At 39.7% G+C, this 14,784-nt stretch overlaps 1 protein-coding gene across 3 annotated transcripts in view; it reads right to left on the bottom strand.

The window, feature by feature from the left end:
• Nucleotides 1-14,475, bottom strand: part of LOC124183199 (protein dimmed-like) — a 33,260-nt gene extending 18,785 nt beyond the window's left edge. Inside the window, exon 1 of one of the 3 annotated variants that reach the window (XM_046571372.1) lies at nucleotides 14,115-14,475. The gene's annotated coding sequence lies outside the window, so the exon portion shown is untranslated. Of the gene's footprint in view, nucleotides 1-1,975; nucleotides 2,677-14,114 lie in introns of those variants that run through there. The other 2 variants (XM_046571374.1, XM_046571371.1) reach the window with 2 other exon arrangements.
• Between the last annotated feature and the right edge of the window lie 309 nt (nucleotides 14,476-14,784).

The raw sequence follows: 14,784 nt of genomic DNA, 5'->3' as shown, positions 1-14,784 counted from the left end.
GAAAATACGAAAAAAAAAGTTTAATATTATTGTATAACAATATCGGAGGCGATAATCGAGGAGGTTGGCCAGCTGCAGGTATCGAAACGCTAATCAACGGAATTTGTTTATCAATTTCTCCCAATTTGGTCGAATATCCTATTTTAAATTCACCTCCTATTTCACGTATCGCACACAAATGTTTAAAAAAACATTAAAATCATAAAAATAATTACAAACAAGTCGCATTGACTGGAGTCGCAGCGGAAAAGTTTTTCGTTTCAGAATTGACGCGGAAAAAATGACGATCGATTGATGTTGAGAATTAAAACAAAATATGCAATTTTCTCTGCCGTTGTTTTCTTTTGTTTCCGAAAACAAGGGTAAAAAAAATTTCACTTCAAAAAAGAACATCCTTTGTGGGGTAAATTTGGTTTTTTTTTTTTTTTTTGAAAACAAACCAAACAAATCACACCCTGTTTTAATTCTCATCATTAATTATAAGCTTAAGCTGCTTTTTGATTCATCGCGAATTACGATATCCGGATTTGGTCTTCCGTCTAACGGTGCGTCTTCTGGGTATGTATTAACTATGTATGTGCTGCGGGTTCATGGGAGCGTGAAATCAAGTTTGTTTCGGCGTTCGGATCGGGGTCGTGAAATATTCAGCACCCAGTAACTTCGCGTGGTTCGTGCATGGATGTTTTTTGTTTTTTTTTAATTTCTTGGTGAAGACGAAGGAATTGGAGAAATTAGATGCAACGAGTAAGGAGATTCCGTAGTCTGCAAGCTCTGATTTTGTGTCGGAAAACTTGACAAGTCGAAGGTCGGAATGTAGAGCAAAAATTGGCAACGATACAAATTAAAATTTAGACTCTGATAATAATTCTGTAGTTAATCAGTTGTACTCATCGGTTTTTAATTATTACGTATTTCACCAAAGCTGCAATGCCCACGTCGATTTTTTTCTTTTTTTTGTGACATTTCACATTGACAGGTGGGTCCGATTTCAATCAATCAAACTCTACTTAACTTTTCTGAAATCGAAACGTTACACAGATATGGCGGAAATCTTGATGAAACTTCACACTGCAAGGGGATACTTTAAATAATGTCGAAGTTACAAGGTTTTTTTTTCTGAATTTTGATATCAAGATGATTCGCTATCAACGATTCTATTTCGAATCTAGTCGATGATCTCGGTACTTGACGTGAAACTAACTCATCGATTTTGAAACCAGACAAGGTAAGTGTGCCAGTTATTGATACGCTTGGACATAATTATTGACCCTTTTCATTTCCAAAATTATAAATTAACGGCACAAATTGTCAATTTATCGATGACTGAAACCATTTGCCAGCGGCTTAGATACTACAAATTTATTTTTTGGTAATTTTAAAAGTAAGGAACAAACAGATACAATCAGAAAAGTTCAATATTTGGGACAGGGTCAACAACCGTTACATTTACCTTCAAAGACAGAAAAGAATCATTTGACTACAAATGGCGATTTCTTTATAATTTCCGTACAACAGTCGCTAGTAGCTAATAATCAATAAACAAGCGTCAGTGACATTTTCGCCAAAAGTGTAGTGACAGGATCCATTTTACAAATCAAATTTCGCCGATCAGTAAAAATGGGCTAGTATTTTTATATAATATACGATTTTTTAGACGTCTCAACAACGTCGATTATAATATGACAAAAATTATGCCGTCGATCAAGAAGAAAGCTCGATAAATTGCGGTGGTGAAAAACAATGGGTGTAAAAAAGATTAAACGATGCGTGACCAGGTACGTAAATATAATATCAGGTGCTAAGAGGCTGGAGTTCTCAATAGAATCGCACAGCGTCACAATAAATTATAATGCAGCAAATTGCAGTTCGGTATATGTAATTTCTAAGTACACGTTTGCGGTGTCTGTACATACGGCAAGTGTTTTATACCTACATATGAGTACGTACAAGTCAGTAATAAACATGTTTATTGTACCTACTCCTCATCCCACAAGCGATGCGGGTTATTATTTCCGAGGAATACGTCGAGGTACCCCGAAGTGCAGCCTGAAGGCGGCGGCGGCAGTGGTGGTGGTGGTACTCTCAAGATGATCAATTAATTACTCCGCACATGCAACACATCCTCAACTAATCCCCGTCCGCAACGAACACAAATTCACCGTCGCACAGATGAGACGTTAGACTAGAATTTTACTGCGATTTGAGTTAAAAAAAAAAAGAAAGGAAAGGAATAAAAAAAAAAAAAAAGTATAACGATTAGAAACCGCACTGAAACGGAGTAAAAACCACTTGCGCACCAAGCGTATATAAAAGTTGAGCGAAATAACGTTATTCCAGTAACGATAATTATCACCGATATAAAGGCGATTCACTCAAGACACAATTTTGATTTAAAGCAATCATATTCCGCCCTGTGTCGTATGATCGAAGAGGTTTAAAACCGCTCCAATCTCACTGACTACCGTATATTTTATACGCGAAAGAATCTCGTCGTCGTAACATTTCGCCACCGTTTTTTTAATTCCTTTTTTTTTTCCCCCGTTCCGTGTACACCACTGGCTGTATTACACGGAAGATTACAGACTGCGATTATGCGCGAGGATTAACGCGCAAGACCTACAGAGGAGTAGGTCTTAGCTGGCCAGACGCCCGATCCGGACTGACTATAACTGTACACTACTACTCGTCGCGGGGAATCCCCCACTTTCGAACGGCAACCAGGGCTGCGTGATTCCAAGTGCTCGATTTCCTGGCCCCCGCCTTCGCCTCGCCGGTTCTCCCCTCCTCTCTCCGCGCCACGTTACATCGCGTCGGCGTGTTTGCCGTGAACCCGCACACATGCTACCGTCTGTCTCCAGGAAACAACGACGACGAATACTTTGAGACGATTAGGTACTCAGGAACGATTCCTCGCTTTGTTTTCATTCGGTTGTCCACAGTTCTCGGTCTTTAGAGGTTAGGAACCGCCGGTAAATACTGATGAGTCAAAAAATCTTTACGCGCAATTAGATTGTAATACTGCATCCATCGGCGTGTGTGTTGCGTGAAATCGAATCCGAGGTACAAATTTAAAGCCGTTTCAAGCGATATTTAGCCAGATACGACACGAAATGCTTCTAAATATGGGAAATTGTTTAATAATTCATTGTCGACATGGGCGGTGATCGTTTTATCGACCGCGACGATGGCAGGATTATGTCTACACGTAATTAGACGTTTATTCTTCGGAACTCTGTATTGCATGGAATTGGAGACAGAAAAAAAGAAACAACGATTACCGGGCTTTTGATCAGCTTATTCTCTCATGTCTCACTGTACAAGACGTCACAAATATCGTTCTCTGCACTCTGTGGTGTTACACAAGCGGATGAGTGTAACCTTACGTATATTATGCATCGTGCAATTATGCACAGTAAATTACATTCAGTTTTATTACAGAGTACTATAAATTGTACCGTAGATGCATATACCTGTCATCATGTTCAGAGCGTAATAAACAATTTATTATCCTCGATAATAATTTCTTTTTCTGTTTTTTTTTTTTTTTTTTTTTGTTATTTCTACGCTTCATCTCTTTACTTTCCTCTAGTAAAATATCGTTTGGATCAAGTCAAATACTTCCGTATTCGGTCAACATTATACTTAAAAAAATACTCACGGCAACAACCTCTGCCATACTATTATTTTGTATTACACGCGCAAACAGACTGACTTTTTTCTCACTCTGACGATGAAAAATCTCGCTATCTTACGACGCGACATTTCTCAACTCTTATCGATGGAGCGACCGCGACTTCCGAATCCTGTACCAGACTATGGTTGCATTTATTTTCTATTCCTTACTGCTCGCCGTGCACTTTCTGTAGACCAAATTCCGGATGTCAATTTACACGTATGGTGTTGTATCAAAATTTTCACGTTTCTCTTCCGTCATGATTACTTGTCTTTTTTGTCATTATCAGGCAGGATCGTGATTTAACAGCGTGACAAAATCCGCTTCATGAAATATAAACAAGCTGGCTTGTTTGACTTCCAAACAGGTCCCTCGTCACTTATCAGGCTCATTTTTCATCACTGTTTTTGTACGTTCGATTTATACAGACACGAAAAACATTTTGCGCTCGTTGAAATTTAAGAAATCGGACTCTGACCATGTTTACGAGGATAAATTAATTTGGCTGAAAATTTAAGCATTATCCTACGACGTGTAACCTCCAATTCTGAAGTTTTATCACAAAAGCTACTATCAACAGAATTCGGCACCCCAATTTTCGACGAAAATGAATCTGTGAAATTAATCAGCTTTTAGTATATTCAACCGCACAGATTTTCCAAGTATAGATTAATTTCCCAACAAATCAGATGCGATAATACGAACATGACGTTAAACAGCGAAAGAAAGACACTGTGTGTACTGTCGTGATTGAAACCGGACAGATGAGCCGTCTAAATCTTGTCTCGACTCGATGATGTGGAGAAAGCTCTTTGCATCCTGATTGGCGATGATTTTATAGTCGGTTATTTTACGTACGCTAGGTGTAAACGTCTCTCACAATCAGCGTTGATATATAGCTGAGATTCGAGTGATCTAACTGCCTGCATTACAGGACTTTCGGCTTTTAACGGGTGTCAAAAGCGTTTGGAAGTTATTACGTATTGCTCACATTATGGGCTCGAGTGAATCGAGCAACGCGTTGTACGTTTTTTTTTTTTCCAAGCGAACATCCACGGCAAGGAGCGTCGAAAGTGTTTTAACGCCAAGCCGTGATGTTACCTGCATTGGCGAACGAAATTGTCCAGTGTAGAAACTTGCAACGCGTTGCAGTTACGTTCCACGTTTCGAGCTATAACTGCAATTACCGATTCTAAGTGTATTTATAGCTTCCAAGTACCAACAGCGTTTTACCTCGGCGAGTTAATTGTTGCCGAGAAATAATCCTCTGGGATACAGGTCACAATGTACTCTGTAATTAGGAAAATTTTTCCGTATTTTAAACGGATACACTTTGAAGCGCCTCCAGGCGAAGTTTTAAACTCGATATTGTATTTCTTGAAACCTATAATTTTTTTTTCTTCTTTCTCTTTACCGGCAGCTTTCTTCGCGTAATTACAAAATCGACCGGACAGTTACGTCGAATGAAATGGAAGTGGGGAAAAATTGGCGTACCTGTGAAAAAGGAAAATTCAAAGTGTATGTGTAAGAGAGACGTTTAAAACCCAGGGGAAGGGGTAAAAAACTATAAACGCCGATTGATGGAAGGAACAGAATATCAAACTTTCACAGATGCGAAAAGCTGATTCATAAAATTTTTAAACGTCAAGAGTTCAGGTACAGAAAATTGTAAATATAGAAAGTCCAAATACAGAATGGCGAAATACAGAAAGATCGAAACATAGAACGGAAGAATCGAGAATCTGTATCGAGAGAAATTCTAACGATTCTACAGTTTGGGATTTTTCGTTCTGACCTATCTATTCTTTTACATCTCGATAGTTCGACTTTCAAAATTTTTGAATTGTGTAATAGTACATTATATAACAAGGGAATAAATCTCATATTTCCCGCAAATGTGTTCTAGGGAAAAATATTCAACTTTCGTCCCGCTTTTGAGGTAAAAAAAAGGGAACTTTATGGTTGAGTCGGGAATAAAGTAAGTTTGCGTTTCTTTAAAAATTTGATATTCTATCCCTTCAAATATTTTTTTTACTCTTTCTACATTTTTACTCCCACCCAAGCTGACAATGAGTGTAAATCAGTCTTTCGAAATTCATCTTTATCATTTGGAGGATGCAGCGTGTCTAACAGTAAATCGGGCCGAGACAGCGCGTACCTAACAGTTCTAAGCGAGGTGGATACATAAGGGCGAGTATATAGGTATAAACGAAGAGTTTCGTTTGCGGTAACGACGTTTGTCTGCAAAGCGATTCTTATACTTTTCACTCTCGCAAATTATTATCGTCTAACGTATAGACGAATAGGCGTATTAGAGGAGGTTAAAATGGAATGAAATCTCTCTCCGGAGAAGAAATTGTATGTAACTTTAATGATAAACCGTACGAATGAAGACACATCTGTTGCATTCGTATATAATATACCTAGACATATCACAACCACATGGCAAATATTGACGACGTCCTAATTTGAGCGTGGAAAATTATACACGCAGTGTTCGTAATTAAGTTTAGCTTGCCCTGAGAAGAATCATCATCCTAGGGTATATATATATATATATAATAATATATATATATGTATAGTGTTCCTATATAATTTACTCCAATAATTGTTGCAATGTCGGTTTACGTTTTAATTGCTTTCCAACCTCTCCGCATGCGTTGTTATATCTTATAACCTATAACGAACTTTTTTACCTAAACTCGTAACGTGTACGTATAAGGAGAATCAATACAATTATAACCGTATATGCAGAGTAAAATAATGTTCATAAATGTAAAAAGTGCATTTTATTAAATGAATTTATTCACATTAAGCCTCTGTTCTTTGCCTCTGTTTTTCAGGCCTGGTTAGTTTTTAAATTTACTGTCCGAAACTCCCGAGAAGAAACAGAGACGAAGAAATGCTGTTGATATCGTGACTCTGATAAAAGACTTTGAGAGTGACAGTCATAGAGAAGAAGCCTGGAATATTTTTATTTTAGAAAAAATCATAGGAAATCTTTTCGCGTCTTCGCCCAAACGTATGTCAGAATTGAAGCAAATTGCGTAACCCGTTGAAACAAGAAAAACTGGTCGAATCTAACGGGTCTGTTCGTTGCAATTTCAACTTTAAACTTTACGAAAGTTCATTATCTGCATATCGTAAACGTGATTTAAAGGCGTGCCATCGATTCAAGGTAATCAACAATTAAGCTTAACGTTTATATACTCTCCGTATAGCGTATATATACGTGACAGGAGTTTGGTTTGAAAAGTGAAAAGGATATAACTGTGAATTTAAACCTGTATTTTATATCAGAAACGGGCGGGTAATTTACATTTGAACTTTTCTCACTCCCTCTTTCTCTTTTCTTCTCACCAACGAATATGTATCCATGTATAAATAATAATATGCCTCGGGAGCACGTATGAATGCCACGAGGGACACGAGTAGAGATTTTCATAATTTCTTTTATGTTTCTATTTTTTTAATCCTTTATTTAAATTTTTTTTATTTTTCATCATTCCTTTATTTTTATAACACGTTTGCGATTCGAAAGTAAACCGTTTGTCTGTGGTTGTTACACGCATGCGAAGCGTATTTATTCTAATACCTAATTGGGCTATAAACCAGCGGATGGATATTATCTTCGGCTGTTCTTTATTATCGAAGGTATACCGTGTGTAATAATGCTGTGAGCGTAAATTAAAGTCGGTAACTCTTACCGGCCCGCCTTGATGATAGCTCAAACTAGCTTGTATTAAACGTACGTAACGTGTATTTTTATTTTCACCGTTTAACGAGTAAAAACGCCTTCTTCGTCATTTTCTCTGACGATTGAAATTCGGTATCTTCTTTAGCCAAGTGTCCGGCGCTGAGAGAAATTTTTAGTTCCGGTTACCGCTCGGTCCTTAACTATTTTCATTCTTTTACCACAATCAAAAAATATGCTTCTAGGTACAAAATGAAAATTAGTTTTCTTTCCGTTACCGGAAAGTCTAGTATCCGTTGCTGTTCTTTCTCATTACGATCGCTGTTGCTATATTTTCTTGCAATTACCAAAAAAGGATCGACGATAGCGCAAAATGGTTAGGCGTAGCTCGTTTTTTGTAAATCTAACAATATTCAAACAGTTTTTTTTAACGATACCTGTTTTACTCAATTTTTCTAGTCACTGTAACGAATGGAATTTTTCTCAGTGTTCTATTTTTCTCAGGATACGAAAGATTATTATTTTGTTCGGCTGTAAAAAGGCATCGGTACTCCGTCTATTTGCGAATTTACTTTCAGTCGAAGATTAAGAAGAGAGATTGCGCGGGTGGATTTTTTTCGCATTTTTCCCACCAACGCGAGTTTCGCTTCCAACTTTCGCTGACAATAATACTCGAGGCGAATTCAATTTCCGGAGAATTTCTACAGCTTAAAATGTAAAATACCTAAAACTGTCCGACACTTGTGACGTATATTTATAATTCGAATTACCGTCCGACACACGGATAACCTTTCTAAATAGAAATTTCTTACCGCTTAAAAAAACCAAAAAACTAGAGGGAACGTCAAATGAAAGAATCTTTAGATAAAACTGGAGAAGAATTTAAAGACGGGGATACGCGGTCATGTTAATTTGGAAAGTCAGGCAGGGATAATATCCTCTGTTTTTACACGTGCACTTCGCGTACGTTATATATCAAGATAAGGTAAAAGTCGAGGCTGTGTAGTATCAAGAGTGCAATTAGTCGAGTGACCCGGACCTTTTCGCCTGCATTCTTAATGTTTATAATCTCAAAGCTACAGGCTTGAATAAAATTAAAACTACACATTGAATAAGGTTTCGGCCACGTGGGAACTGTGTCAAAGGAAAAAAAATTTCACTGGACACCGTACGCCGATCATTTAGGCCTCTGCAGAATATCGACACAACGTGTTTCAGCAAAAAATAATTTACGATTTTCCACCATGGCACTCTATGAAAAGTTTGTTTGGATTGAAAGAAAAATTAGTATCATAACTCAGAACGCTCACCTTTTGACAGAAACTTTCTTTTACAAACCTAAACAAACTTTTTACTGGGTTGCCATGGTAAAAAATAGGTAAATTATTATTTTCTGAAACACCCTAATGCAGGTAGCTTATACAGTGTACATTATGCGAAGGCGAATTGGTTTCAGCCGGATTAATTCAGCAGTGTGTAAAATTTGCCACATCAGTACGTGTGTGGAACGAAACCAACACAGAGTAGCGACTTAATCACCAGAGATTTCTCACTCTAATTATATCTCGCTCAAAGTGTCGCGTAAACCTGATGTTATTTATGCGCCATTGCACACTCGGCTGATTACACTTTATAGGTACACATGAGATATTATGCACGTGTCGATACTCGGAGATAGAATCTCACCTTATAGCCGCGCGTTTTCTCCCTTCGCCAGCGTTTGATCTACAATCCAGCATCATCCGTGCCTGATTCATTCCGATTCGTAACCGGGGGGGTGGGGGGTGAAACGTGAAAGAAAGTAGGTACGGTAAAAAACAAGTGTTTTCAATTCCGTGTGGCTGTGCGTGTAATAATTTCAGTTTGGGAGATTGATATTAATTAACACAACGCTGATCGTCGGTGCATTAATTGATTCTCTTTCTCTTTCCATTGTTTGTTTAACAACATTGACCAATATCAAATTCCTCATCTTTAATGTTTATATGGATCGAGAGATAAGAGATGAGCAGCGATACAGCAAAATTATTATTTTCATTCCAACGGTCGACGAGAGAATAACAATTCCATTATTAACTAGTGTTATCAATACAAATACTGTTAACGACTTTTAATATTCTGTAAAATTTTTCTAAAACAGAATATACACGGACGACAAATTACATCCAATCTAATCTAATCTCTCTTTCTCCGTTAGTCTTTCTCTACGTAGGCACTCACGGTTTCGCTGTTTTCGTTTCGCCGGTTTCCTCTACCTAATGCCTACACCGTCCTACACACAGCCGCTTATCCAGCAAGGATATCTCCGGCTTTTTATCGAAGATAATTAGTGCGTGAACCGCGTGTTGCTCTGACGCTGCTGCATTCCCAAACGGCAGGACCGTAATACGCTGTAAGAAAGTTGGGAAAGCCTAGTTGCTCAGGGTGGGAAGTTTTCGTCAAACTCGAACAACCGTTAGGTAAAATTTTTCTCAATTTCATCAATACAAACGACACCGAAGGACTCAAGTTTCCGGTGAAGCTTGGAAAATTTTCGCTCCACGAACCTTTTCGTATATTATATATTCTTGGTCCACGATGCCGGAGAAGTCCGAGCCTGATATTCCATGGATATAAATTTGAGCAGAAACAGGTTTCTCAGGTGTGTATACGCGTGCGCGTGTGTGTGTGTGTGAGGGAGAGAGAGAGAGAGGGAGAGAGAGAGACATGTTGTACAAGTTTGTGAAAACACGACAACATTACGATAGAAGTATGGTTTTAACATGTGTGGGTGCGATATGTTAGGTAAAATACCGCACGGGAGTCGAGAGAGACTTCGGTGAAAAATAACAATACACATAATGTTTCAATAAACAGAACCGCCCCGCTTAGACACATAACGCATATATTTGTATATGATAACGATGATGAGGATAAATGCGGTCGACTGTTTATGTTCGTACTTCTCGCTGCCTACCGTCTAGGCGTCTATGCAATATCGAACACGCACTTATACTAGCTAACGATAAAGTCTGACGTATCCCGTAGCTGTTTAGGGTGCGGAAACTAATCGCGCACTGTGTATGCTTCTGTACAAATAAACAATAAGCCACTTATCGACAGATCGAACCGACCGTTAACGGTCATAATTCATTGTCGAGTTATTTGTATACAGCCGTATTCACACCGCTTAACTATCTCCATGTCGCACGATTCGAGTTAGTCGTCGTGACTAATCGATCGGCTTATCAATGTTCATTGTGTATAATAGGTTGGCACTGCTGCTTTTCCGTGTTGATATTTTCCGAACAGTGTCAAGTATTTCGAAAATTTACGACGACAAATTGGAAAGACGTTACCGAGTTTTGACGTACCGGTGAACGGTTGAGAAAAATGAACCGTTTTCTTCTTAAAAGATCCGAGCAATTTCATAAAAACTAATTGCAGGTGCAGACGAGCACGTATTAAACCCGAGAGCGGTTAAAGATCGTTCTTTTTCTACGTACACAGGCCGCGGTCCGATCATTTTATACACACAGCCTGGACCCGTCCTAACAGTAAAGCTTTTTTCGATCGAGTAATTCGAAGGACGGGATAAATTTTCTTGCCCGAAATATCGTCCCCAGAGGCAATGATAACAAGAAAGATATTATAAAAGAGAGAAAAATAAAAGCGAATAATCGAGCTGTCTGTGTACTCAAGCGACGGGAAATATCAGCGAATTGTTCAGGCGTGACGTCGTTGGGGGAGGTGGTAGGGAACGCTCGATTTGTGCGTGGCAAATGCACGTCCGTATACGCAAAGCGGCGGAATATGTATGCGGGTACGCGTTAAAACGAATTTAACGGTGTAGAAAACAAGTCGAGGCATGACCAATTGATTTCCAACGATTTGTAAGCCCCTGGCTACAACTCGCCTACCTCCTCCACTCGTCGTTCCTGCGTTGCGGAAGATGTTGGTAGCTCGGTTAAACTTGCCCCGAGCTTTTTCACCGTCTCGCCTCTCTCTCTCCTCGACTCTCCGGCTCTCTCGATCATCGCCTGTAGGTACGACACAGTTACGTCGGGACATATCGACGGGGAACCGTTCCATCGAGCTAAATTTTAATTGCTTATCTCTGTTCCAGCCGCGGTGCGAGGACGGAAATATTTGTCAACGAACGGGAAAGAAGCCGCCTCGATTTACGAGGATATGCGCAAATATTCATCCGAAGAAATCGTCGCTTTGAGGACCGGCGTTTCTTAACCCCTTCTCGGAGGCGTGAGATCCTGTTCCTCTGCCGGTCCGCGGCTGACTGACGCTTCAGCTTCCCCCACTCCCGCGTATTTCACCCCCACTTCGCTTCCATCCCAAATCGCGGCGCAACGCTGGTTTTTCTGCCGCCTGATTCAATCTTTTAGAAACAGGGATTTGTTTTTAGTGACAGAATTTACGGGTAATCTTTTTTCATTGATAAATCCAAAATTGGGACAAAATTGTAAAGTTTTTATGTATTTGTTTTCTTAAACTTGTAATAATTATTGGTATTCTCTTTTTAGATTGATTTTCTTTTTTTTTTTTTTTGTAGATTTGTCCTGAATTCCGTTTTTCCCGTATGCAGTGAATTTCACATCGCGAGCAAGGCACATTTAATATTGTCATTTCATGAACGAGAGCAGCGTTCCCAGTATTTAGAAATTCGGAAATTAAATTATCGAGTTATCCTTTGTCTTGCAATATTTTGTTGGTATTTGTAGACAGCGATTCGATGATCAAAAGTGATTTCGTACAATCTCGTTTGTAAATAACGGGGAAATGGATAATAATGCAATTTTTTCGTGCACTTAGATTGAGGGTTATATTAATCGAGCATAATTATTACGTCAGTTCTGATTACAACGTCGTAGTTGTTCTACGTCATTCCGGCATTTCAAAACAAAGCATAACTCTGATCGAAGGTGAAGTTTGACGTTGGTGGAAATTCCGAAACGATCAACAATAACCATCAAACGCAACGATAAACAAAAGAATGGCAATAAAAAAAAAAATAAAAATAAAAAAAAAAAAAAAACAAGACACAATAATTAATTAATAACAGCTTGACTCATATTTTTGCAATTGGGAAATAATCCGAGCGTTTAAAATTTTTCCTCCACAACTGGACGGTAACAATGCAAGAATATCGTAAAAAAGAAGGATAAAAGTCTTATCGAATTTCGTAATCCGGGAAAGTTCTGTACAACTGAATTTTTAAATTCAGTAAAGTTGAAATACCGATTCGTCATAACGAATGAAAATGTATCCTACGGCTGTCCGAGACAACTTATTACCTTTCGACATTTCAACGATTTACATTTTAAGATCGTACAAACGGAACACTTGTATTTTTTGAAAATTCTATAAAATTTCGATCCTTCTCTATTATTCGATCCTCGCAGACTTACAAATTTTTATCCCCACCACGCGATCCGTAATCTCGCGGTGAATCACCTTCACGTTACGTGCACATGTAACGAATAAAATACAGTAAGACCCACACGCGTATCTTCAAACTATAATTGTCACGTGCAATTCTTCCCGGCATTCTTACGCCTTATCGCCAATACGCAATAAGTATTTCCACGCAGAGTTACCGAGCAGCGACCATCGGGCATCACAATACCGGTGACTCGACACACGTGAATGGACACGTGGGAATCGCATCTTCCAGCTCTCTCGATCTCATCGTAATTGTCTCTCTCTCTCTCACTCTTTAATTTTTTTCGCGTGATAAGATCGTAAGTAAAAATATCGGCACCGCGGGTTTCGGGTTCGTCGGAACGATGCCGCGATCGGAAAAATCGGCGGACTCGGCCGAAAAGTATCGGGTTCCCGGACTTTACGGCGCACGTATTCTCGGGGCCTTAACTACTTTATATGCCCACCGAGCACCGCTTAACCCGAGAGTTAAGTACCGTCTAATGCGATTAACGGTGTGGCGCAGGTGCGTGCGGCGGCTTCGAGGAGAGAATACAGGAGAGGAGAGGAGAGGAGAGGAGAAGTGGAGGAGGATCTTCGAGTGTGAGAACGAGGTAGTATTGATCGTTTCGATCCGCCGTGATCTAGCGATCGCGTTGTCTTTACCCGCCCTATTTATGTCCAATTTTTTATCCGGAGTAATAATGCCGATTTCCCGATAAGAGAGAGAGAAAGAAAGAGAGAGAGAGGGAGGCTTTCTTCGGATCGCGTTGCGCATATCGCAAGACTTACGGTGACGAGGTGAAAGTACACCGTGAAAAGACGATTAGTTTAGAATAAAGTGTGATATGGATTTCAAACCAGGGATTTCTTGAGGAGGTTCGACACAACTTTGACGAAGACGATGCCAAGGTTTTGAAAACGAGAAACATTTCAATAACGACAAGTTGACGAACTTTTGCAGCCAATTCGTTAGCGAATTAGAAAAATTTCCTTCGGCATTATGTAAAAACACAAGCGATATTTTGACTGTTTTACTCCAAGTATTTTGAAAACTTTCGGTGTGACTTTAACGCGATACTCGTTTAGAAATGCTACGATTTTCCAAAGTTTTCAATAGCCTCGATTTATCAGTAATTAACTATATTTTTCATCACCGGTCGATCGGATGAATCGTTTTTTTTTTCTGTAATGTAAAAAAACGTTGACTCCTTGGTTTGAAGACACATCTCTCACCTTATTCCGATATTGAAATTTGATATCAGAGTAAACGTCACTTGCACAAGTAAGATTTAAAACACGAAAACCGTACGCTTACTTGTTAATACTCACGTTAAAAATGTTGTAAATTCCATTATCAATGCCGGGAATTCATCGGCTATCCGATGATAATACACGAACTTCACCGCGATGGGAAAATAAATTTCCCACCGTAAATTGAATACCTGTTAAACGTATCGTGCACTGTTCACTAAAAATAAAATTACAATCACTAAAAAAAAAAAAACCGCCTATCGGAAATGTATCCCTTGTGGTCACTTTTTATTTTTTCACAGCTCTGAATTTTTCTCATCAACGGGATTACACATCGACTCTCGCAACTATCCGGATCCGTTTAAAACGCGAAGTAACGCCGAGATTCGCGAGAGTCCCGTAAGATCCGACAAGAACGACGACAACGTGCGCGCGCCACAATCCGCCTCAACTTCTGTCAATGGTTTGACATTTCGGAGCGTTCTGGTACCGGCGGGGAGGGTGAAAAGGGGGAGGGGGAAGGAGGGGGGAAGGAGGGGAAGACGGGACGCGCATGCGTCGGGACGCCGCAGGTCGTTGCCATTTGGCTTTCCAGGCGAACCGGCCGATCGCCGGCGACGACGCAACGCCGAAACTCGCGGCCTCGGCTGTCCCGAAATCGACGTGCCAAGGTGGGACCTACGCCCCGATGCGGCCCAAAGAGAGGCCCAAAACTTCCCCTTTTCAACCGCCGAGGGGGAGGAACGCA

This window comes from Neodiprion fabricii, chromosome 5, assembly GCF_021155785.1.
Source record: "Neodiprion fabricii isolate iyNeoFabr1 chromosome 5, iyNeoFabr1.1, whole genome shotgun sequence".
NCBI classification, from domain to species: domain Eukaryota; kingdom Metazoa; phylum Arthropoda; class Insecta; order Hymenoptera; family Diprionidae; genus Neodiprion; species Neodiprion fabricii.
This window is presented reverse-complemented; position numbering and strand designations above follow the sequence as displayed.